The 23,169-nt window shown below is 41.8% G+C and overlaps 1 long non-coding RNA gene across 4 annotated transcripts in view; it reads right to left on the reverse strand.

The window, feature by feature from the left end:
* Nucleotides 1-553: 553 nt before the first annotated feature.
* Nucleotides 554-23,169, reverse strand: part of LOC309342502 — a 34,545-nt gene continuing 11,929 nt past the window's right edge. Inside the window, exons 2-4 of one of the 4 annotated variants that reach the window (XR_014156863.1) lie at nucleotides 9,071-9,144; nucleotides 7,257-7,351; nucleotides 554-1,246 (exon numbers count right to left, since the gene is read on the reverse strand). This is a non-coding gene — a long non-coding RNA (uncharacterized lncRNA). Of the gene's footprint in view, nucleotides 1,247-7,256; nucleotides 7,352-9,070; nucleotides 9,145-19,881; nucleotides 19,983-23,169 lie in introns of those variants that run through there. The other 3 variants (XR_014156865.1, XR_014156866.1, XR_014156864.1) reach the window with 3 other exon arrangements.

Raw genomic sequence — 23,169 nt, forward strand, 5'->3', positions numbered from 1 at the left:
AAGCAATTTGGCTGTTGGCACAGCTGTTATTTCCATGGAATAATTAGCATTTAGCAGTAAACAAGAAATACATTCTCTTTTCCTCTAAAGCAGTGTGTGAAATCCTATAGAATGTCATTCTATTTTCTCCTGTTCTTTGCAAATTGTTATATGAAACACTATATAATAGCAAACTCATTCTCAGTGTGGGCATCCTTCATTACCTGAAACTTCAACATCCACACACAAGAAGGAAAGCATTGCTTACTGACTGAAACCCAGAGCACTCCACACGGCAACATTTTGTTGCAGGCCTCACTTGGAGTACAAAGCTGTGGCCATTGCAATGGCTTGTCTCTTCATCCTTGCTGATGAAGGGCTCTCAGCACCTGGAGGTGATTACAGACAGCTGTTGGAGGACCTCAGAAGCTGGCACATGTGAGACTGGCCAGGAAGTATGGAGTGGAGAAAGAGGGAGAAAGAACAGTGAAAAGCAAGTAGCAAAGTCAGGGGGGAATGAAGCTCAGAGCAAGAAAGAGTTGGTGGCGCAAAGAGCTATTTCTCTAGGAACTGGGAGCAAGCAGGTAAGATGGAAGTTGAGAGTTCTTAACTCAAATATGCAATTGTTATTTTGACGAAAGCTTGTCCTAAAGACTGGCCTAAGTACCTGTACAGCAAAGTGGCCAATGCAGACCACATTTAAAAAGTAATAATCTGGTGCTGGTAATTTAGCAGAAAGCATTATTAAAAGGAAAAATATTAAGCTGGTAGACAAATAAGTCTTGCTGAAAAAGAATCAACATAGCTTTTGCAAAGGTAAAACCTGTCTCACTATCCTTAATGGATTGTTGGTCTATCTTCATATGTTCAGATATTTCTTCACCAGACACTGGCTAATGAAGACAGCTTTTTAAAAAAAGGATTTGACAACTTTGTGGAGGATAGTTTTTGTCAGTGAAACCTCTGGGTTCAGAGAAGGGCTTTACCAAGTTTACCTATGAATACCAAATGCTGGAGACAGGTGAGGGGTATTGATGCCATAACATGCTCAGCCATTGTTTGAAACATAATGCTTGTCTACATGGATGGGAACCTTTGGCCCTCCAGATGCTTTGAGCCACAGCTTGATTTTGACAAGGGTGTATCATGTTGTTACTTTGCTAACCTTTCCCCTCTCTCCTCCTTAACGGGACTGATTAGCCGATTTGGTGCTTTAGATCTTTGATGAAAGTCTTTCAGAATTTTTTCTGCAAAGCATTTTGTTTTCCTCTGAAAAGAAATTACAGCAGTTGACTTAGAAGGAGATTAATAATTCAGAGCTTTGAATAGAAAATGAAAATCAAGACAGGCAATAAGTTAGCAGTGTTCATGTTTTGCTGATCATATGAGTTTTTGTATGAAACGCTTTCTCATCAACCGACAAAAATGCTAATGCGTTGAAATATCTATATGGTACCATCAGCCTTATTTCACTTAGGGAATGATGTAAGATCAATTCAATTGCGCCCTTTTGAAGAATATTGAAATTTAGCATTTGTTCTATGTAGGAAATACAAAGGTAACCTTTTTTTATCCTGTCTCTCTACCTGTGTTGTCTCTTCCATCTATGCATACATTGAGTTTGTTAACCTTTGGAGCTGTTGAATCATAGACTGAAAGTGACTTCATATATGAGGGGAACTCAGCAGAAAATCCTTGCAAACTCCTTATTAGGTCTTTGCTTCAATTCCCAGTATTTCAGGGTTTTGTTTTTTTAATGAATACATAGCAGCTTAAGATGGCTCCCTTACTCTGTGGAGACATCCTTGCAGGTAGCATAGATACCATTGGGCTAGATGGACTCCGAATAAGGAACTTTAATATGTTCTGTTCTGCTTGTGTGAGAAGAATAAGGCTGAATTCCGGAACATGGTTACTCGAGAGACTAACTTCTGAGTAAACCTCCATTGAATTCTGAGACTAACTTCTGAGTAAACCTGCTTAGGATTGTGCTGTAAGAATGTTAGCAGAGCTTGGAAGAATAACTGACTGACGGCCAAACTAGATAAGGTTCCGCTAAGGAGTTGGTGTGCAGGCCCAGATGTTGAACATCTATCCATGGTAGGAATACTAGCTGTGTTAAATCACAAGCAAGCCTTGAAAGCTCCACACAAGTTTGATTCTCATCTATAGGCCTAACAGGATGTTAACAATCTGATTTGCAATCACGGCATATGTGTTGTTGTTTTTTTAAAAAAATTAAATACCAGGTTGACGGGAGGAGATGGTTATCAGGATAGCCGCAACAAGGAGGGAGGTTTTGAGCAATCCCTCTGCATGGAAATCCCAACCATTATGTGCCAGTTAGCCTGAGGGCGGAAACCACACTGGCACCAAAGGAAGCTTTTCCCCCTTAATAGCTGTGTGGAGTAGGAATTTTGTGGAGATTGCACTGTAATACTGATAACAGTCCACCTGTACCTGGCATTTGATTATGAACACACCATTGGTGAGAGTCAACATAGTGCATGCAGGCGTTCACTTGTGCAAGGAGGGTTTGCCTTCCTCCCCTCCCACCCAGCCTCCTGTGCAGCCCCAAAATCTGATTTGTATGGTTAGGGGTTGAGATGGAGGAGAACTCTGATTCAGTTTGTATTGAAAACAATACACAGACCAAAACAACAGCCATCTTTTGAAAGACACTTCTCTGAATTTTGCAGTGCTGTTCTCCTGCCAAGTAATCTGTAAAAAAAACTCTATATACTAGGGCAAAATGTGCAGAGAGATGCATATATTAGTGAAGATCACAAAACTGCACACAAACTTCTTTATTAGGAGAAATTGGCACTTCTTTTGAAATGTTAAGATTTTGTTGTCTTGGATTTTGAAAGTTGTGTTTTTTGCACTTGAATTTTGTTTCTGTGGGTTATTCTTTGTGAGATGCCTTGTGAGCTTTCTTAGTCTAAAGGCATCCTATTAAATAACAGTAAAAATAAAATGTTGATGGATTTTCATGAAGATTTTTTTTTTAAAAAAAGAACAAACTGATGTGAAAATGTGGGAGAATTGAATTTAAGGCTGAGGAAAAATTAAGAAACGGGGAAAAGCCAGAATTAACAGATTTGCCTATCCCTGGTTGGGTGACCCTCCAGAACAGATATTTGGGGCAACACGGTGGGGCAGGATAGAAGAGAAGTTATAGAAATCTAATTGCATGTGCAGATTTCTATTCCACATCATTGTATGTCACCCAGTCTGACTGCTAATCATGTTTTTAACTTCATGTGATGTTAGGCATATTTTACACTTACATTTTTATAGTTAAAGCTTGTTGCATGCTTTCCTTGCTGCTGCTGTTTCCACTGATGGCTGAAAGCCTGTATTATGTTGTATTGCACCCTTTAAGCTCAGTGATGGATGACATGCCAAACACGTCAAGGGCAATCAAAGTTAGTTATATACCCTCTTGAGTAGTACTGACCTGCAAGGACTGAAGTCCTCGAGCGTCAGCAAAATGTGGCAATAGTTTGTCGAAAGGAAAAAAACAAAAATCTAGAGCCCTATTCTGAGGAACGAAACCCCCAATGTGCTGAGCAAGCTGTTTATTTCAAGCAGGTATTTCTTCTATATAAATTGTCACTTCTCCCTCCATTGCTTCAGCGTATGTGTATGTATTTTGAGTGTACCAGCTATAGATCCCTTAAGTAGCAAAGAGGCAGGATAGACCTCCTCTGAATTTCCATAGGTGTACATATTAAAAGCTGCCTTATACTGAATCAGGCTATCTAGTCTAGTTCTGACTGGCAGTGGCTCTCCAGGCCACTAATCCCATTAACTGCAGGGGCTGGTATTGCATTGCTTTACTACCTTCCTTTTTAAGAATGACTTCATGGATACAGATGTTAAGAAAATAATCAGGTGCTGAGATACACAAAAGGCTATTTGCTTCTATGGGAGCCAGCAACTAGCCTTGAGGCAGGGTGAGCAGCACTTGGGAAGGCAAGGTGAGGAGAGAGGAACTATACCTAATAGTGCTCTTCAGCTGCCTGCATAAGTTCCATGCCAAGCTCAAGATTTTACTATTGACCAATAAAGGCCTTAAAAACTTGGGACCAGTTGACTTGTGAGATCTCCTTAACCCACTCCACAACTTTGATCTTGACATTGGGCCTCCACTTTCAGCAGCTACTTAGAAATGTTTTTGTTTAGACAAGCCTACCCAGATTTGTGGAATGTTTACAGGCATTTCGTTCTGTTTTTAGGTGATTTAAATTATTATTTGAATGTTTTAATTAGTTGTTTTCCACTGTTTTTACTAATACATTTATGGTTTAATTCTTTCGTTAATCCGGTTTGAGGTTTTTTGCATATTGGGTTTCCAGATCACAAGGGAGGCTTCTAAGCACATTCAGTCAAACATTCAGAAACACACGTCAAAGTCTCCTGCAGAAGCACAATGGTCTGAGAGAAGACTGCATGCCTGAATACATTTGGAACAGGGCCTCCATGCATCTCCTGCCCCTCTACACACTTGTAACCCTCATGTATTCAGGCAAATGCATGAAGAGGGGGCATGTGCGCGCACACACACACACACACACACACACACCCCACCATAGCATTATGAGATCTCATACCCTCCAACTTCTTGAATCCTCAAACGGGGATCTGCATCTTCCTGCCCGTGCACCTGCATGAGTCACATGACCCACGGGAGATCATGGAACCCAAAATGTGCACTTGTGTTTTGGGGTTCTGCATTGTGGCCCTGAAAAAAAAAACCTTTTTGTTGGGGGGAGCACTTTTTTCAGGGCAAGATCTCCCCCCCCCATTTCTTTTATTGATTTTCCACATTTATCACAAAAATGACATAAAAAAACACACAACAAAGTAAAACACATTACATACTATGAACAAAACACATAGAAAAATTGTTTCTTCAAATTCCTAATTCTCATTACATTGATAACTGACTTCCACGAATCCCCTCTAACTGTATTTCATTATATCACCTGTATAACAGTTCTCCTAATTCATATTTCTAATGATATTAACTTCTTTCATTTACTAACCTCTTATCCTTTATTAATATTCTAATCCTTAATATTTACTACCACACATTCTTATGCTACCCCTAAGCCTATTTATTACTTCCAAGAATTTTCTATTTATCTTATATCACAATATTTAGCTAGATATTCTTTAAATTTCTTCCAATCCTCTTGTGTCTCCTCTTCCTTCTGGTCACGGATTCTTCCAGTCAGGTCAGCCAGCTCCAAAAAGTCCAACATCTTCATCTGCGAGTGTTCAGTTGTTGGTATTTCTTGTGATTTCCAGTTTTTGGCTAAAAAAAGTCTTGCCGCTGTAGTGGCATACAAAAACAGTCTAACATCTTTTTTGGGCAATTCCAGTCCTAATATTCCAAGTAGAAAGGCCTCTGGTTTCTTAACAAATGTATTTTTCAACATTCTTTTCAACTCATTATAAATCTTTTCCCAGAAGTCTTTCACCTTGGGACATGTCCACCACATATGATAAAAGGTACCTTCTTTTTCTTTACATTTCCAACATTATCATTTGTATGATAGATCTTTGCTAATTTCACCGGGGTTAAGTACCATCTATACATCATTTTCATAATATTTTCTTTTAATACAGTACATGCAGTAAACTTAACCCCTTTCTTCCACAGCCTTTCCCAATCTTCCAACATTATATTGTGTCCTTTTCAGGGCAAGATCTTGGTGTGAATTGTGGCAGCCAAAATGGTCGCCATGCCCTCGTGTGAGAAAACAGGATGTCCCAATTTCTCTGGGATACTTGTGGGGTATGCAATCTTACTTCAGGAAAGTGGCTCCCATGCCACTGTGGAAGCCTACAAATGGGCCCTCTATGGAGTTCCTTTATTGGGGTAGACAACCCTTCTGTCCCTCACCTTCCCGACATTTCCGCTAACTTTCTCATAGAACTAGCGGTGGGCAAAGTTGTCAATTTTGGCTTCTCTCAGAGGAGTCTTAGGCTGGATCTAGACACATCAAAGAAGAGTTTCAGTTTAAAGTGTTGTAAATTTAAACGGGGAAAACAGGTAGAGAAAAACAGGACTCCATGTCGCCATCCAGTGGCACGATGTTATATCACACATACAATGCATATAAATCGCCTTTTCTTTACCAGTCTAGCTGAGTCTCAGTTCAGTTCTCCATATTTCCACATCAGTCCTAATGAGAATTCACCAGCATTTTCCTGCAAATTTCTCCCAAATTACACATTTTGCAAACCAGTTTTTCCTAATGTTACTTTGTATGTTACTTTCACTTATGTATGCATTTTTATGCACACTGGGCTCCAGTATATGCCTTTTTGAACACATTGCAACACTGTTCCCCATCCAAGTAAAGTTTGTAGAAATTTGAATGCTGGGTGCATTTTTAATTCGTATATTATTTAGGAAAGTGAAAATTAGGTAGGTTCATCTTTAACTGTGAACTGAATTGAATTTCTCCCCAGTCCCTAGTTGGAATTTCAGCTTTGTTCCTCCAGGCTATCCAAGCGCCTTGTCATTTCTGTAATGATCTAAAATGGGGAGACTTTGGTACTTAACTGTGCTTGTAGAAATATACCTTGACATAAACTAAAACAAGCCCCTGTCATTTAATTTTTAACTCCATTGATTTAATGCCTAATGAGGTGGATTTAATATATTTGGCTACTGGCAACAGTATTTAAATGAAGCACATGATTTGTTAAATACTAGCAAATATGCTTCCGGCTTTAATGATAATGTATTTTTTTCACCCCTTCAATGGCAGCCCTAAGTATCAAGATGCTGTTTCCTCTATAGCTCAGCTTTTGCAAGGTCATGGTGGCAGATGTAACCAAGATATTCCTGGTTTTTATTTTAAAAACTAGAACAAGCCCAATTAATCTTCTTCTACAATCCCTTTCAGCAGCTGATCTGTGTGGAGAACAAGGGCCAAAGGAGGAAATAATATCTGATCCTATGTGCCCATGATGGCTTCCCAGACAGTGTGGGAGAAGTCTATATGAGTGTTTAGGCATACAAATTGCCACCAGAAATTAATTGCTATCCCTGTCAAGCCAGGCCAGCCATGACTTCTTTTATACAGCTGTATCCATGGGGGACACTCTGTGTGGACCCCCTGACCTCAAATCTTAGCTACAATTCAAATCATCACTGAAAGAAGGGAGCCTGTACAGGTGACCCCACCCCCGCTGAAATGGCACTGCTGCTTTGTTACTTTTAGCATGTTACTGGAAATCACAGGAAGTGTGCACACTTAAGATTCCAGGCCCAAGCCCTGGGAATAGCAGTTTCCTAAAATTCATAGGTTGCTGCACCTTTCCCCCTCAAATCTCCCACGATCAATATTTCCTAATTAAAAACAAAGACAAAAAGGACCCCATTAGCTTTCCTTTTACTGTGCCCCAAGGCAAAAAACCTCCAACAACCCTTAAATAATGTTTCAATTTTTTTTAAGCATAAAAAAAAACTTAATGAGGGATCTGTCACACCACGACAAAATTCCTCAAGATTCATATTCCCTTGAGAAACTTTAAGAACAGATACATAACTAAAAAAGGAGGCCAAAGCAGATTAAGCCTGCTCAGAAGTTGACTACCTTGCATGTATTATTTTGTGGCATTTACTTGTAAGCCTGCTTAGGATTTCATTTTTTAAAAAATGGGGGTGAGAGCTGATAAGAAAGTTGTTCTCCCTGCTTGATTGACACTAGGAAGAAGTAGCCTGAGGAGAAACGAAGAGCTAATCCTTTCTCCTCCCCTCTGCTGGAAAAGTTCCAGACATTGAGGCAGCTGATGCAGGCAGTGGTGGAGCCAACACTTAGATAACTGACCCAGGGTCATCAGAAGAACCTCTGAGGATTCAACTCCATCCTAGCTGTGCCTATACCTCACAGCATGTGTCCAAAGCCCACCCATAATCACAATCTCATCATGCCCACTGATGTGATGGTAGATGCATGTCTGACACAGGCTTGGCATCAGTACCTGGCATTGTGGGGCAAATGTTGGGACCCCTAGGCCCTGGGTTGGCCTACTGTCACTGACACCACCCCTTAATTATTATCATTCAATTGCCTAAGAAGTGTGATGAGACACACCGGGACAGATGGCTGCAGCTGCTGTCATCATTATCCCCAATACCTTGAGGCTCTGCCCTCAATGTTCTCTACATTAGGGCAGAGTCCCGAGGCACTGGGGTTGATGAAGATGACAGCAGCTGGTGCTTATTTTCACTGCTGAGGGAGCACTGCAAGGCTGGAGCTGCACTGATTCCAGCATTGCCACCTGTCCCTGTTTCTGCCACTTCCACCTGTCGACATTCATCTTCTTCTAAAGCAAGTTTGGAAGGGCACAAGGGTGATGTGTGGTGCCCACCGGATGGCACCTGCCGTTATGTCTCCTTAAACCTGGTATCAGCCTTGGTCTGAAGGACCCCTTAAGAAATGGCCCCAAATAATCTGTGAAAAGGAAGCGCAGAGCCTTGCCAGCAATTGCTAGAGGGCTTTGTCTGGGAGCACTTACTCCGGTCTGTGTTACTGTTTGGAAGTAATTACAGGTTAACTATAAAAGAGGTTTTTGCTGTAGATTTTACCAGCTTCTGCAGGTGAAAAAAATGCAATTTCTTTTCAATGTCTTGATCTCCTACAACCTTCTATAGCACAGAAATTCAGCCCCAGGCACTGTTTTTGAGAACAAAGTTTTCTTAATTTTATTTTGTCGTCTCAGCGACTGGGGGAAAACATGATTTTTCGTAAAACCTTTTCTGGGGAAAATAAAACACTGATACTCTCCTAGATCTATTATATGCATGAATGTGCACAACCTCTTTGCTATCCACAGACTCCGCCCTGCCCCCTCAAAGCAATGCACAGAACCTCTTTGGACAGAACTAATTTTTTGTTGTTGAGTGTCAATAATTACTACCCCTCCCCCCAAAAAATTAATAAATTGGCATTGTCCATATAATTTGGATGCTTCAAAAGAAAACATTAGAGATGTGGGTCTCTTCTGACCATCTCCGGTTTGCACAAAGAAAGCCTGAGGACCACTGACAAAAATGTAATTGCACCTCATAGTTGATTGTTAGTCCTCTCACAATTCCAGCTCTCTCTATCTTAGTTTTTTCAATGAGAAGATTAATTCCTGCAAAATATACAATTATGCACATGCACACTCAAAACTTCATTGATTAATTGCACTTAGAAATCATTATTCATCCAAGGAGCTCTGTTCTAGAGAGAAGCAAGGAACTAAGTTAGGCTCACAACACCTCTGCAAGGTAGTTTAGGTTTGTGGCTGACCCAAGGTCACACAGCGAGCTTCATATCTGGGGGTGTTGCAGAACGTCACAACTATGATATAACAAATTGAGCAGAATGGAAGGCAAGAGGCAGGGGTGCCAAATTCTGGTCTTGCAAAGGGCACTGCTGAAATTTGAAAGACCAAAGTCTACTCCTGGCTTAGCTACAATAATACTTGCTCTGGTAACCTCTCAATTAGTCTATTGCGTGGACAGGCGGAGTCCCCCAGATCCCAAGCGCCCCCCCCATCATGTGGAATAACGACTCAAGACAACATGCTATGGGATTAAATTGGCCACAACTTTATTAAATTTCAAATGTGGGTAGACCTTGAGCCAAGTGACGATTCCCAAGTGAGGATTCCCAGGTAACATCCTCCCTCTATTGTCTGGGCAGGTAGTCCCTCCTCTACCTGGCCTGGTCTCCTTGGCAACGCTTCCCCCAGGTGGGATTGGACAGCTGACTGAGGTAGGCGGAGACCTCCAGGTATCCCACCTGAGGGAAGGCGAAGCCAAGCCTATGCTGATGGAGCTGCTCCAGATCCAGGGGCTGCATGCGTCCACGCAAAGGGCGCCCCCCATTTTGATGCGGGGAGCAGTCATTGTAATGTGTTCTACAGGGATGCGGGTGGCACTGTGGGTTAAACCACAGAGCCTAGGACTTGCCAATCAGAAGGCCGGCAGTTCGAATCCCCTTAACGGGGTGAGCTCCCGTTGCTCAGTGCTCCCTGCTCCCTGCTCCTGCCAATCTAGCAGTTCAAAAGCATGTCAAAGTACAAGTAGATAAATAGGTACCGCTCCGGCGGGAAGGTAAACGGCGTTTCCATGTGCTGCTCTGGTTCGCCAGAAGTGGGTTAGTCATGCTGGCCACATGTACTCCGGCTCCCTCAGCCAATAAAGCGAGATGAGCGCCACAACCCGAGTCGGTCAGGGGTCCCTTTACTTTTTTAATGTGTTCTACATAGGGCTGCCCTTGAAGATAGTCTGGAAACTACAGTTAGGGGAAAATGTGATGGCAATATGGCTGTGAGTTACTTCTTGAAGGAAAAAAACTACAGGTAACTTTTGTTACGCTGTTTCTTCTGTTTTGTTTCTTAGCGCAATCCCAGTGCTAGGCTCTGTTTCATCCTTCCCCATTTTACTTTGGATATGAAGAAATCTTTCCACACAGGAAGGAAAGCTTCAGGGAGCCTGATGAGAGCATATGTTTCTTCCTCATAAGTTTTTCTGAAATGAGAGTTCTGAAAACAGTGTTTTGACTTCATTAGATGGATCCTACAGCAGGAAAATGTTGGTGGTTTCCTCCACCCCAAAAAAGGAAAATAAATAAATCATAAATTGTTCAGAGAAGAAAAAAGCCCACTCCATGAAAACTTCTGAAAACTTCTTTTAGACAGGTTTTCTATTAATTCTTTATGCAGCATCTGGCAACAAAGGCGCAAAACAGAAAGCCCCAAGAAATGTTATTTTTATCTATGAAGCATTTTGATCTAGTTTTAGCAGAAAATAAAGCCATATTTCCTAAAATGGTATATATTTTTTTATCTCCATGGGGAAGATCATGGGAGGGAAATACTGATTATCTAGTTCAAAGCAGATATATGTTTCTGATGTATATAAATAAGTGCTGTTTCTTTGTGAAACTCTGATCCAAGGCCTCCCCCCCCCCACCCTCTGAGGGCAGGGAAGAAGAATCTATATTAGAAAAAAGTATCCTAGATCAGTATGCATGAGAAGATTAAATGATATTTTGGACTCTACGGTATCTTTTAAAAAACAGTAGGGTGTATCTGTAGAACCAAATGACACTGGCAACACTCCTGGGTAGATTCACCACCATATTTACTCAGATAATGGTAGATTGTGACATGGGAATTTGATGTGATATTATTTCTCCTAATATATTTGTTTTTATGTAAAGTTTTGACTAATGTATACTTTGGGCATACCAGCCAAAGCTGGGCAAAGATATCTTTGGTATCACACTGTGCCATGTTTGCTAGGTACTTGAAGCATAAAATTGCTCACATTTGTAATGACCTGGATGCCATGGTTGATGCGTTTCAGTCAGTGGAGGTGTCTAGGGCATTGTTTGGCTCTACCTTGTTGCATGATTTTCAGTTATTAAGGCCACAAGCCCCTTTGCCAAGTCTAGCCAGCCATTTGTTTGCTTCCCTCTTGCTCCTCTTTGCTTTTTCTTTTTTCTTCATCTAGCAGCAGTGCTGGCCCTCTTGGAGGTGGAGTGAAGCAACACCAGCCGATTTCTGGCAAAATCTCTTGGGATTTCAGGAGATCTCACTGGAAATTGACATTGATGCTGGCACCGCTCATTGCTGCACATTTGGCATGAAGGGACCCTTCATAACCTGGCTTCTATACAAAAAGAGTAGAACTGGCCCATCTGTGTTTGTTTGTTTGTTTCCCCTGTTTATACAGCAAAGAAGAACAGTTCTCATGATATGGTGGGGCCTCATAATGGCGATGCTGTAAGTAGTGGTGTGTCTTTGTTTCTCTACCCAGTTTGTTGTTATTTCATTTCCCATTCATTTAAATAGCTTTATTTTACTACTTCATTCATTTTCCTATTGATATATATATGGAAAATCCCATCGGTCTTCTGCTGCATGCACTGACTTTTTCCAGGCCATCAGACCTGCCAACTTTCAGAGAGATAAGACAAGGGTCATACATTTTATAGACAATTGAAAAGGGTCTGCTCTTATGACATTCAGTTACTTTCAACAGGAGAACCCAGCTGCATTTATCCTGCTTATAAGTGGAATTTTTTATCCTACTGGCACGAAATCTTTAGATGTACTTCCAAACAAAGCCCCTAGCACCAGATCTGCCAGATTTCAGATAGTTAGGACACAGAGATACCATTTTATAGGTAATTAAGGAAGGTGTACAGACGCAACCTAAATGCTACCAGTACTAAATAGAGATTCCAGCTTTATGAATTTCACAGTGCCAGCCCTCCTGCCTTCCCCATACAAAGAGTTCTAGCCCATTTATTCCATGCATAACAATTACCACTTTTGAAAGTGGTTAGAAACAAACGAAAGAAGGAATAATTGTTTTCCATTCATTCAAATGAATGTGCATCCTTGTGATAAGGTTCAAAAAGTTGACCTTGTTAGTTCTGCAACATGTAAAAATGTCATACACACAAGCATAACGGGAGCATGGACCCAGCTGTCTTTTGTCACTGTTGCAAGGCTGTTTTTGATCTTTGTGATTTGCTTTCTATTGTTTTAGCGAGGGCTCAAATGGGAATTTTTTGAAAGGATTCTAATAGATCAGCGCAAGACAGAGCCAGCTATTTCCCCACTGCTTTAATGCCTCTGTGAACCGCTAAGGCTCAAAGAAACAGAAAGGGAAATTATTTTGGAGGAAAGAAAGAAAATTGCAGAGGGAATTGGGATGGCACTGGGATAAGCAACTCTTACTCTTAACTTTTGGTAATAGCTAGAATTACGCAAAACTGAAGAAACCCTCAGAGCTCAGATTTCAGTTCAAAAGGTCTCAAACTGCTCATATAGTCTATGAATAGATGGTCTGGAGGAGGGAGGAGGAAAAGGTAGAGGATGGGTGGCCATTTTGGCATGAAAAGACTAAAAAGCCATACCACTCAGATCTCCAAAGATGCCTTCCATTTGATCCTAAATACAGCTTGATGAAAAGAATAGGAATTGTGTAATTTTTCACCAGCTCACTATGTCTACAGCCTCAGTTTAAGTGTACGGTTGTAATTTTAATTTCCATAGCTCTTGACATTATGTTGTTCTCAGGGAAAAAAAGAGATAGATGTGCACACCACATCTAAATAAATAATTGAGTACTTTAATGCAAATGCTTGCTTTGAAGCTTTGTTTTAACGCTTTTTATAAAGCTGAGCTGAAGGGAAATTTCCTTTGACATGTAGCAAGAAAGAAATAACCCTGGATGTGATTTCTCTAATGAATGCTACCAATGAGAGAACTCATAAATAATATTGTGTCCCCAAAGGCTTAGTTCAGGAGGTCTTTAAGCAAAAGAGCAATTAATTACTTTAGTGGGATTAAGCACATGTTTAAATTTAGGTATGTGTTTAAATACTTAGCAGCACAGGGAATTTGATGAATGAAAAACGATCACCGAAATCAATGAAAGTTTTGCAGGCAAGGGTTTACATAAAATCCTAGAATTGTAGAGTTGGAAAATACCCAAAGTAACATCTAGTCCAACCCCATGCAATTCATTTCTTCAGTGGATTAAGTTTTATTAAGGATCACAACAATTTCTTGATTGCCAAACCCAGCAGTTTAAACAGTCATTGTCTGTTGATGATTCCGGGCATTGATGGAAGCATAGGAAGCTGCTTAAGTCCAAGACCGGCCATTGGGACTTCTCTCTGTTGTCTATTTACTGATTGGCAGCTGCTTCCCCGGGTTTCAGACAAGGGGCATTTCCAACTCTACCTGGAGACTGAAACGGGGCACATTTGCATGCCAAGCCATACCCCCCCCATTCCTCAGATGAAAATAGGGACATTTCTCACTGTCCCTCAACTGACTCTCTCCAACCCCCCATTCTTTGTCTCCCCCACACAGAGCATTTCCTGTTAGAAGAAAGACGAGTTCTGCCACCACCTTCCTGCCCAGAGCAGCCCTGCCCTCTGCCTGCTCCTCAGAGTCTGCATGTCACACGGGGCACAGCCTCTCCTCCTCACTTGCTCTCCAGCAGCCCCTATGAGCTGCCCAAGGGAGGAGGCTGGCAGCGGCGCCCATGGAGAGGCAATGAGGTGCTTCCTCACAGCTGCCGTAGCTTGGCACAAGCACCAGCTCACCCTCCTCTTTGAGCATGGCGGTGCTTGTGAGGGGAAAAGGGACATTCCAGGATCAAATCAGAAGCCTGGGTGGCTTTCATAAATCTTGGACTGACCCTAGAAAATCAGGACACTTTGGAGGGTATGTTAAGCAGATGTTCTACCACTGAGCTACAGCCCTTCCTCAAAGGTAAGCCAGGATCCAAAGAACCTCCAAGTAGTTCCACGAACACAAGGCAGCTTTAACCTTTGATTTCACAAAGAGTAGCCCCATCCGCCAATGCCACATGCCAAACTGCTTTTGAATCTAAGGCAGAATGCAAAAGCAATTTGTGGTGGGGCAGGAGTGGGGGTACTATTCAAAGTCCTCCCCATCCCGCAATCTCAATATGTATGCCCAAGCTGCTAGACACACTTTGAGTATCTCTTTGGAGCCCATCAAATGCTGTATCACTTCCACTATTAAAGCTAGAATTCACCCTAAGCTTGAGAAGTAAAACAAAGCTCTCTGGCTTTCCAGGCAACAGTATTCTGTTTTTGTTTTGTTTTAAGTATGACAGACACTTTCAAATAAGAGAAAAGCATAAATATATCCTAAAGCGCTCTCTAATGCTGTTAGTTTCCAAGCTGTTTATTATTACTGCTTTTGTTTAAATCAGAGTAATAAAATGTAAAACCATGGATTAAATATGATTTGCAATAAGCTTGTATAATTTTTTTTTTTGAAAAAAGACCTGGAAAGGTTCTGCTGAATTAACATTTAACGGCAAAATAATATAACTGCAAAGAACCTATAAAATCTCAGTAGGGTAAGTTGGAATCCATTTCTGTCCCTGAATAATCTAATATTATTTGGAAATACTTGTCCCTAGTGGGAATGTTTCAATGATACTTCTTGACATATTAATAAAATGGTCTCTCTTAATTTTTTATATTTAAAATCATATATTTCTAGCAAATTTAAAAATGAATGTAAAAACAGGCATTACCCACATCATTCAAGTTGTAGAAGTACTCTGATGAAAATCTAATTAAGGATATTACTGGGGGAAAGAGGGGGGGGGGATACAACAGCCGCCAAACTGGTTCCTCAGAGATGAGGATATTAACTAGATGCAGATATAGATGAGAGAAAGAAGAATCTATAACCCTCCTTCCTGTGTCAACCGCTTGTAGGGGGTCCACACAATCAAATGAGAAGGTGGGCTGTGCTGCTGTCCACACTCAGGAGGTCACACAGCTTCCTTGCCTCCCCTGCCCCCCCCCCCCCGCCAAACATCCATGCACTGAGTGTGGATGTCTGCAGAGGAAAAGCCTGTATGTTCCTCAGATGCTAGAACTAGTGCACTGCTGAAAATGTATTTTCACCTTGCGGACCTTCCCACCACCTTGTCTCTCCCACTCACCCTACCAGGAAGCAGCCCACCTGCCAGGAAATGAGCATAGCAGCTCCTTTCCATCCGGGGAGCTACTTCTGGAGCACACCAAACAGAGGCACACGATAACCAGGCTCTCTGAATTCCCTCAGTTAAAGTCTGGGAGCAGACATTACAAAGCACCTCTCTCCCCTTTTCATATCAGGAAGCATGGGCAGCTGGGGCGGCCCCAGAACTCTGAAGAAATGTATCATAATGTTGGGAAACGCCAAGGCCGATGCCTCTCCTCCCTCCTGTGTCCCGTTGCGCTGATGTGGCCCATATCCAAGGACATGAGCACACAGTCCAAACAGACGCTGAGGTGAGACAGCTAAACCTAATTTATTATGTAGAAAATCAAACTTAACAGAGCGAAGAAAACATGGCTCCTCTCTTACTTCCTTGGGGAGAAGGGAAAAGCAATATAGAATGGAACGGAACAGTGTATCTAAACTTCCGTTCCCATGACATCCAACACTGTGGAATGTAAACACAGACGCGTAACATGTAACAATCACACATCTGCAGCACAGAGGAATGAAATTCCCAACACAGAGGGGAAACTACACAGACCACCACTGGCCACTTTGCAACAATAAGACCATACCTTCCAAAATTCTAAAGTGTGGGGAAACAGGTGAGGGAAGAAAACCTCTGAGAAAACAGAGAACATGTTTTGACACAGCACCAGCTGGATCCCTGATTGTGTATGGTCCCATCTCCTGTGGAAACCTATACGCACTTTTGGCAGCTATGACATTGGGTTGGGCCATTAGGTATCAGTTACCCTGATAAAGGGGTCCAGGAAAGGTTTGCTTTGTCTGAAATTCCAGATAGGGACCATGGGCCATAGCAGCTTCCCAAGTGGTGGCCCTGTTGGAAATGTCCCGCTTGATGTATGTTGATGGGTAACCTGTTACTTAAGGTTGACCCACCTTACTGATCAAGCAGCAGGTGGGTTGCTTGATATCTGATACATACCCAATACCTTCGCCAAAACCAGCTCACATCTGTAATCGATAAAGCTGTGGCCTGTTTTAACCCAATTCTGATGTCCTATGTCTTATTTTTACCCTGGACTGACCCCTGGTGGGGCACATACTTTCCGTGCCTGGGCATGCAGGCCTACCCCATAAACACCCATGCATAATTTGTGAACATGGGGGAATGGGGAACTATGCAACCTTGGGGTCAGCAATGTGGCCCTGTTGCCCCTTCAGCTCACGTGAACCCCCTTTTCACATGATTAATCTGTGAAAGAGGCTAATGTGATATTCTAACATTACCCTTTCTATGTGAAAAATGTTAGCTTTCAACTCTCCTCTGTCTTCCACATTTTCAATATCCCATAGAAAGGAAGTTGTCTGCTTCTCATTAGGTCAATATTTAATTACAATAAACAGGTTGGTCTGGTTGCTTTTTAAATACAAAGTTAATCTATATTTCTATCCAAATGGAAATTTCCTCCATGTTGTTCAGTCAGCGGCATAGCTTAGCCTCAGTTTTTATTGCTCTTTAAGTATAGATGGAAAGCAGGGTAGCTAACAGTTTAAAGAAGAGAAACAAAAGCAGAACTCTGACGCTAAGCAGACCTGATAGCTAAATCGAGCTAGATTATTGAGCTTGCAGCTGCTTCTCCTGGTTTTTTTTTTGGGGGGGGTGCCATTGGCTTCAGAGATACCAAAGTCACTGCCAATGCAGACATGACTTTAATTGCATAGTGAGCAAATCTCTAAGAGGTCTAGTAAAGTAGAAAAGAACATATTATTTTCATTTGTCCATTGTACAACCAGCTATGCAAACACTTTCTATCCCCTTTTTTGGGGTACTCTAATATCACGGCACAATGAAAATACAGATTCTATCTGTCTTACATTAACCCGAAAGTAACTGCAAGGGTGGCTGAGTTTTTATCAATAGTATCTCTTAGAGTGGTGAATGGCACTATTTAGTGGGAAGAAACTCCAATGAAAATCCTCATTATTGCCTATTTTTACATGGCTGTTTATTTGTATATATTTTAAGATTTTATATGTGGATGTTTTATGATGGCCTATATTTGTAATGAGACATGGGTGGTGCTGTGGGTTAAACCACACAGCCTAGGGCTTGTCGATCAGAAGGTTGGCAGTTTGAATCCCTGCGATGGGGTGAGCTCCTGTTGCTTGCTCCCAGCTCCTGCCAACCCAGCAGTTTAAAAGCTCGTCAAAGTGCAAGTAGATAAATAGGTACCACTCCAGCGGGAAGGTTAACGGCATTTCCGTGAGCTGCTCTGGTTTGCCAGAAGCGGCTTAGTCATGCTGGCCACATGACCTGGAAGCTCCCTCAGCCAATAAAGCAAGATGAGCGCCGCAACCCCAGAGTCATCCGTGACTGGACCTAACGGTCAGGGGTCCCCTTTACCCCCTATATTTGTAATGCCTAATAAAGGTTTGGAGAAGTAAGTAAGACATAGAATCAATAAATAATATTATTAAAGCAAAACAAAAACCCCAATAACACAAAACCAGCAATATAAAAGCATAAAAACAGGAATTCAGGGCAACACATGGTTCCTGCTTCACATATAGCCAATGAAGGAGCATGCTACAAATACAGGGACAATAGTGGAAAATGCCTGTTTTGGCGTCACTGTCCTATGCTTTATTTTATTTTATTTTATTTCATAACATAAATTTCATAGCATTTATATACCACTTGATTTTTCTTATAAAACCCCCCCACAAACTGGTTATTATATTTTATGATATGCTGTAGAGTAGAGTACCGCAAGTATAATTTCCATTCTTTGTGGTTATGAAGTCTAGGGGAGAAAATCCATTGATGCCCAAATCACAGTTAAACCTTCTTTCCCTATGCACAACTGTCCTGATGAGAAACACCCACCCCCCGCAGCTGTAATTAAATGAAGGAAAAAACCACATAGCCCCAAGCTGCACATTTAACGTAATGTATGGTTTGACCCTATGACACAATACTTGTATTTTTAGGCATTACTCATCCTCCCTCTCTTGCATGCAGCTCTCCAGCTGCGGAAGGGAGTTCTCAGAGGGCTCTAATTAGCCCTCCCTCCTTAACCTCCCCACTGGCCCTCAGTTCATGTTCTTTCTCTCTCTCTCTCTCTCTCTGCTCACACTTGCATTGTCCTGGGTGCACTACAATGTTTCTAGCTATTACCTCATGCGGAAATCCATTAGCCCACTTTTCACTTGGCACCTGGTGCACATGTGATTCTTGCAACAAGCAAAGGGCCCTGAAGATGGATAGATACCTCTGTAAGGCATGGGATAACTTTATGCTCACTGCAGTGGCTAAGAATGCGTGAGGAGTTCAATTTCTGTGAATACTGATGCAAACTGACCTGATCTGACCTCCCGGACAAATGTGTGGAGCAGAATGTAATTATCCTTTCGATTTTGTGATATGGTTCTTGGCTCAGTAATGAACCAAAATGCACTGAAATTCATGTTAAAGATAAGATGTGTTTAGAAATGTGTACATTGATATAAACATAAATATTTAAATGTGGGTTTGTGATAAACATGAAATTTCATGTGGATCTTTTCAAAAAGAAAATAGGAGGAATGGACATATGGATAACAATTGACCTGGAATAGACTACCAATCCCATCTCTATTCTGTGAATCTTCCCCTTCTTTTGTGTTTGCAAAAGGCACTGCTGTCACTTTAGTTTATTTATATAAATTGTTTTCTAGAAGTGCAACAGTTGGATGAAGCAGGATCATTTGCACAGTGCTTTAATTTTGTGTGCCTTGGCTGCTGCAAATGCTCCAATAAGTAGAGAGAGATTTCAGCAGGAGCTGATTCAAACAGTATTGATTAACGTCTGCTTTGCTGTTCTCTGAGGTATTCTAGTGATTTCCTGGAACTGGATTTAAGGATCTGGATTCAATTCCTCACTTGGTCAGAAAGCATAAGGGGAAGAGCTAAAGATGGTGACAAGATTTTCTGGGCCCTGTATGCTATATATCAGACATGTTCAACCAGTCAACTGCGATTGACAGGTAGATCCCTGGAGTGATCCAGGTCGACTGCAGATGCTCTTGGTCAATTGCGTTAATGAATAATGAATGTCACAACTCCCCGCCCCTGGCGTTTGGTTTGTTTGCTGCCACAGCAGCAAGCACTAGTAAGTGCAACACATTTGAGTGGAAGCGTAGGTAAAGAACCCCACCCCAAAAAGCTCAGTAACTCTGGGCAACCTTCCCCCGCTTCCACCCACCCAATGCTCCTCCTCCCTCCAATGACAATGGGTAGATCACTGCCAGTTTTTTTTTTACTAGGAGTAGATCGCAGTCTCTTGGGAGTTGGATGTTCCTGCTATATATTGATCTCACCTTTCTGCAATCTATCAGAAAAAATTCTGCTGATGTCCATATAAGAACAGCTCACCTGTGTGGAGGAGCTGCAGCAATAGCCTCCCTCCAGTGGCATCAGCAGGGCAGGGTGAGGAGTGAGATTGTGATGATTCTGTCATGGCGATGAAATCACAAACTTCATTTGCATTTGCTAGTCTTCTGCCATGCTAATGGTGGCAGTAGGCTGGGCCTAAGGTTGTCAACTTTTTATTTCAAGGAGGAGCAAGGCTAGACAAGCATGACAGAATTTGATTATGAGGACCTGGTATCCTGTGGTTGCAACTGAATGAACTGGTATGAAGGGTAGGGCTAGGATAGAATTTTTTAGATCATGGCATACCCTTCAAGACTTCACAGACAAAATAGACATACCTTTGAAACATCCCAGTTCTTGTACAGTTGGCGAGCATCCCTGGGTATAGCTTGCTGAAGGATCTTTAACTTCTAGGGTCTCTTAGGGGGTGGGTGGGCGCGAATCCTCCTGAAGAATGACCCTTCTAGAAACTAACACCAATGTTTTCTAACATTCCCAAAGGGCAGAAATGGGGGTAGTGGCCCACCAGAAATAAGAAGGGTTGGAGTGTGTGAAATGCAACTGGTAGTATGTGTGGAGGGTGGTAGAAGGTGGAGTTTACTACATTTTCAGGCCCCAGTATTGGTTGGCAGACAAAATACAGTATTATAGACAGCAAAATACCAGCTGGTACTGGGGAAAGGACATAGCTCAATGGTAGAGCATCTGATCAGAGCTGTTCAACAGTGGAATGGACTTCTTCAGAAGGTTGTGGATTCCACATCACTGGAGGTTTTTAAGCAGAGGTGGATGACCGTCTGTCACGTACAATCTAGTTGAGATTCCTGCATTGCAGGGGGTTGCACTAGATGGTCCTTAGAGTCGACCTCCAACTCTACAGTTTCTATGCATGCAAGTCCCAGATTCCATCCCCAGCATTTCCAGCTAGAGCTAGAATAGTTCCCTATCTGAAACCCTGCCAGTCAGTAGTGCTAACTTGGATGCATCATCTGTCTGATTTGGTTGAAGGCAGCTTCTTATGATCCTACCAAGGGGATGTGCTGAGAGACAGAAAAAGCCAATGCAACAAACATAGCTGCAGCTGGAACCAGGTGGATGCCATCCCAGCATATTATGTTGGTGCAAGCTATAAGGCATTGGCAGGCGCTCATGGAGACTGGAGCTGGGACAGTTGTACCCTTTCCGTTGTCCTTTTGGTGGTCATTGATCAATATCAGAGTACATGTTTTGCATGTAGTTCAACCCTCAACATATTTAATACCTGAGGCTCTGTAAGGCACTTCCAAACAAAGCAGGCAGTAGTGGGTTGCATGACCTTAAGCACAGGTATTTTTTACTGGGCTTACAAATGATACATTTAAGAGATCTCTCCATGCTCTTCAAATTCCTTACTTTGGCTGAGAAGCTACAGAAACCCTTTGGCCACAATGGGACTACTTCAGAAAAATTGGTTAAATGGTCATACTTTAAAGGATGCCTTTATCTTAAATATTAGAACCATGGACTTTATAAGAGTTCTTCATTGAGAGTATATATACATGCAACCAAGGACACATGCAACCAAATGTCTTTAAAGCTGGTGCAGCATGAATAATCTCACCAATAGCAGAGGATCCATCCATGCCATCTCCAGTTCCATGGCTCACTGTGAGGAGACAGCTTGCTTTGTTTGTCTGTTGTCCAGTCCCAATGGATGGTTGCTTGATTCCATGCACATGTGAGCTGGCCCTTCAGTTCACCATCTGGCAAACTGAAACTATATTTCTTTGGAGAAGAGATAGATGCCCCTGGGATGAAGTCAGCATTTTGCATTGGATAGCCTTGCCACCAAGGAGACCTCAATGGATCTCAGATCACCATTCCATGCCAACATCTTTTAATAGTGCCTGTCAAAACTTTATGATCTTAATCAGATGCCATCCTTCAAGTCCTCCTTAGATGGGAGGTGAAAAGAGGTCCTTCTCAGTTGTGATGCCCTGTCTATGGAATGCCCTCCCTAGGGAGGCTCCCCTTTGTCCCCAGGCAAATATATTTGTATGTGCTTGGGTTCTTGCAGTATGTCGTTGAAGGTGGCTTTAACTGATGGTTTTATCTCTCTGCTGTGTTTCTGTGGTTCTCCTAATTTTATTGTACTTAATAAGTTTTTTGTAAGTTGCGCCTGAATTTTTTATAGACAGAAGGGCAGGATATAAATATTTTAGATAAATAAATAAAAACATGATACCCACTGCAGGAAGAAAGAAATGTGGTACAGGCTTGCTATTCCAAGCCCTTTCACTGGGAATTATTCCTCCATTGCTTCTTATGTCTTTTTCATTTAGTTTCTGTGCAACAAAGACTGAGCAACCCATCAGAAAGTTTGCCCATTCACTTTACGTGCTCTTTCAAAGCCTTGTTCTAAATGCAGATAGTCCTAGTTGCTTTCAGAAATGTTTTGAAAACTAATTAGCTAAGTTGGGGTGATGTGCAAAGCATTTAGAATTCCTGTTATCCCTTGAGTCTGATAAACCATGAAATCATGCATAAGTCACCAATTAAGCTCATCCAATGTTTAATGGGTAAAAGATCAGATATATTTGAACTTCATTCAAGCCAATTATGTTTCCCCCACAAACTGGTGCAGTGAAACTATTAATGGATCTTGACTTTGCCTTAGGCTTGAAGCTACCAATTTGTTCCTTTTTGCATGAAACTTCTTACTCAGTACATGTTACATTTTCTTGCTATTTAAATTATCTTGATCTGTCAGATGCTGCGAGAGAGAATGTTGCTTAATGTTCTGAGATGGCATATTAGTGCAGAAGGAATTTGGAAAAAATTAATTGCACTCAGTAGTCACTACATGTGCAGAGCTTGTGACCTACCAAGATGAGTGCAACCCACCAACCATATATGGGGTCCATCAAAGACTGAAAAAGTAGGTGGTGGGCTAGGAAGCACCTAGCCACAATTCATGGCTGGTGAGATGCAATGCGCTCAGAGCGTCGGAAATAGTGCAAACTTGCTAAATTTATAATGTTGCTTTAATAAAGGAAATCACTTTAGTTTACTTACTTTCTGGATTCCTTTTCAGTTTTCTGTTTTAACTTCCTATAGCCTTGTGGCTGGCCTTTGACTGACTGTAGGTAGCCTTACAGTGAAAGCCTTACTCAGAAGCAAGCCCCATTGAGTTCAACTGGGACTTACTCCTAGGTAAACTGCTATAGGATTGCAGCCTTAGGGAAGCATAGAAT

This window comes from Podarcis erhardii (genome assembly GCF_964252035.2).
Source record: "Podarcis erhardii genome assembly, chromosome: 5".
Lineage (NCBI taxonomy): Eukaryota > Metazoa > Chordata > Lepidosauria > Squamata > Lacertidae > Podarcis > Podarcis erhardii.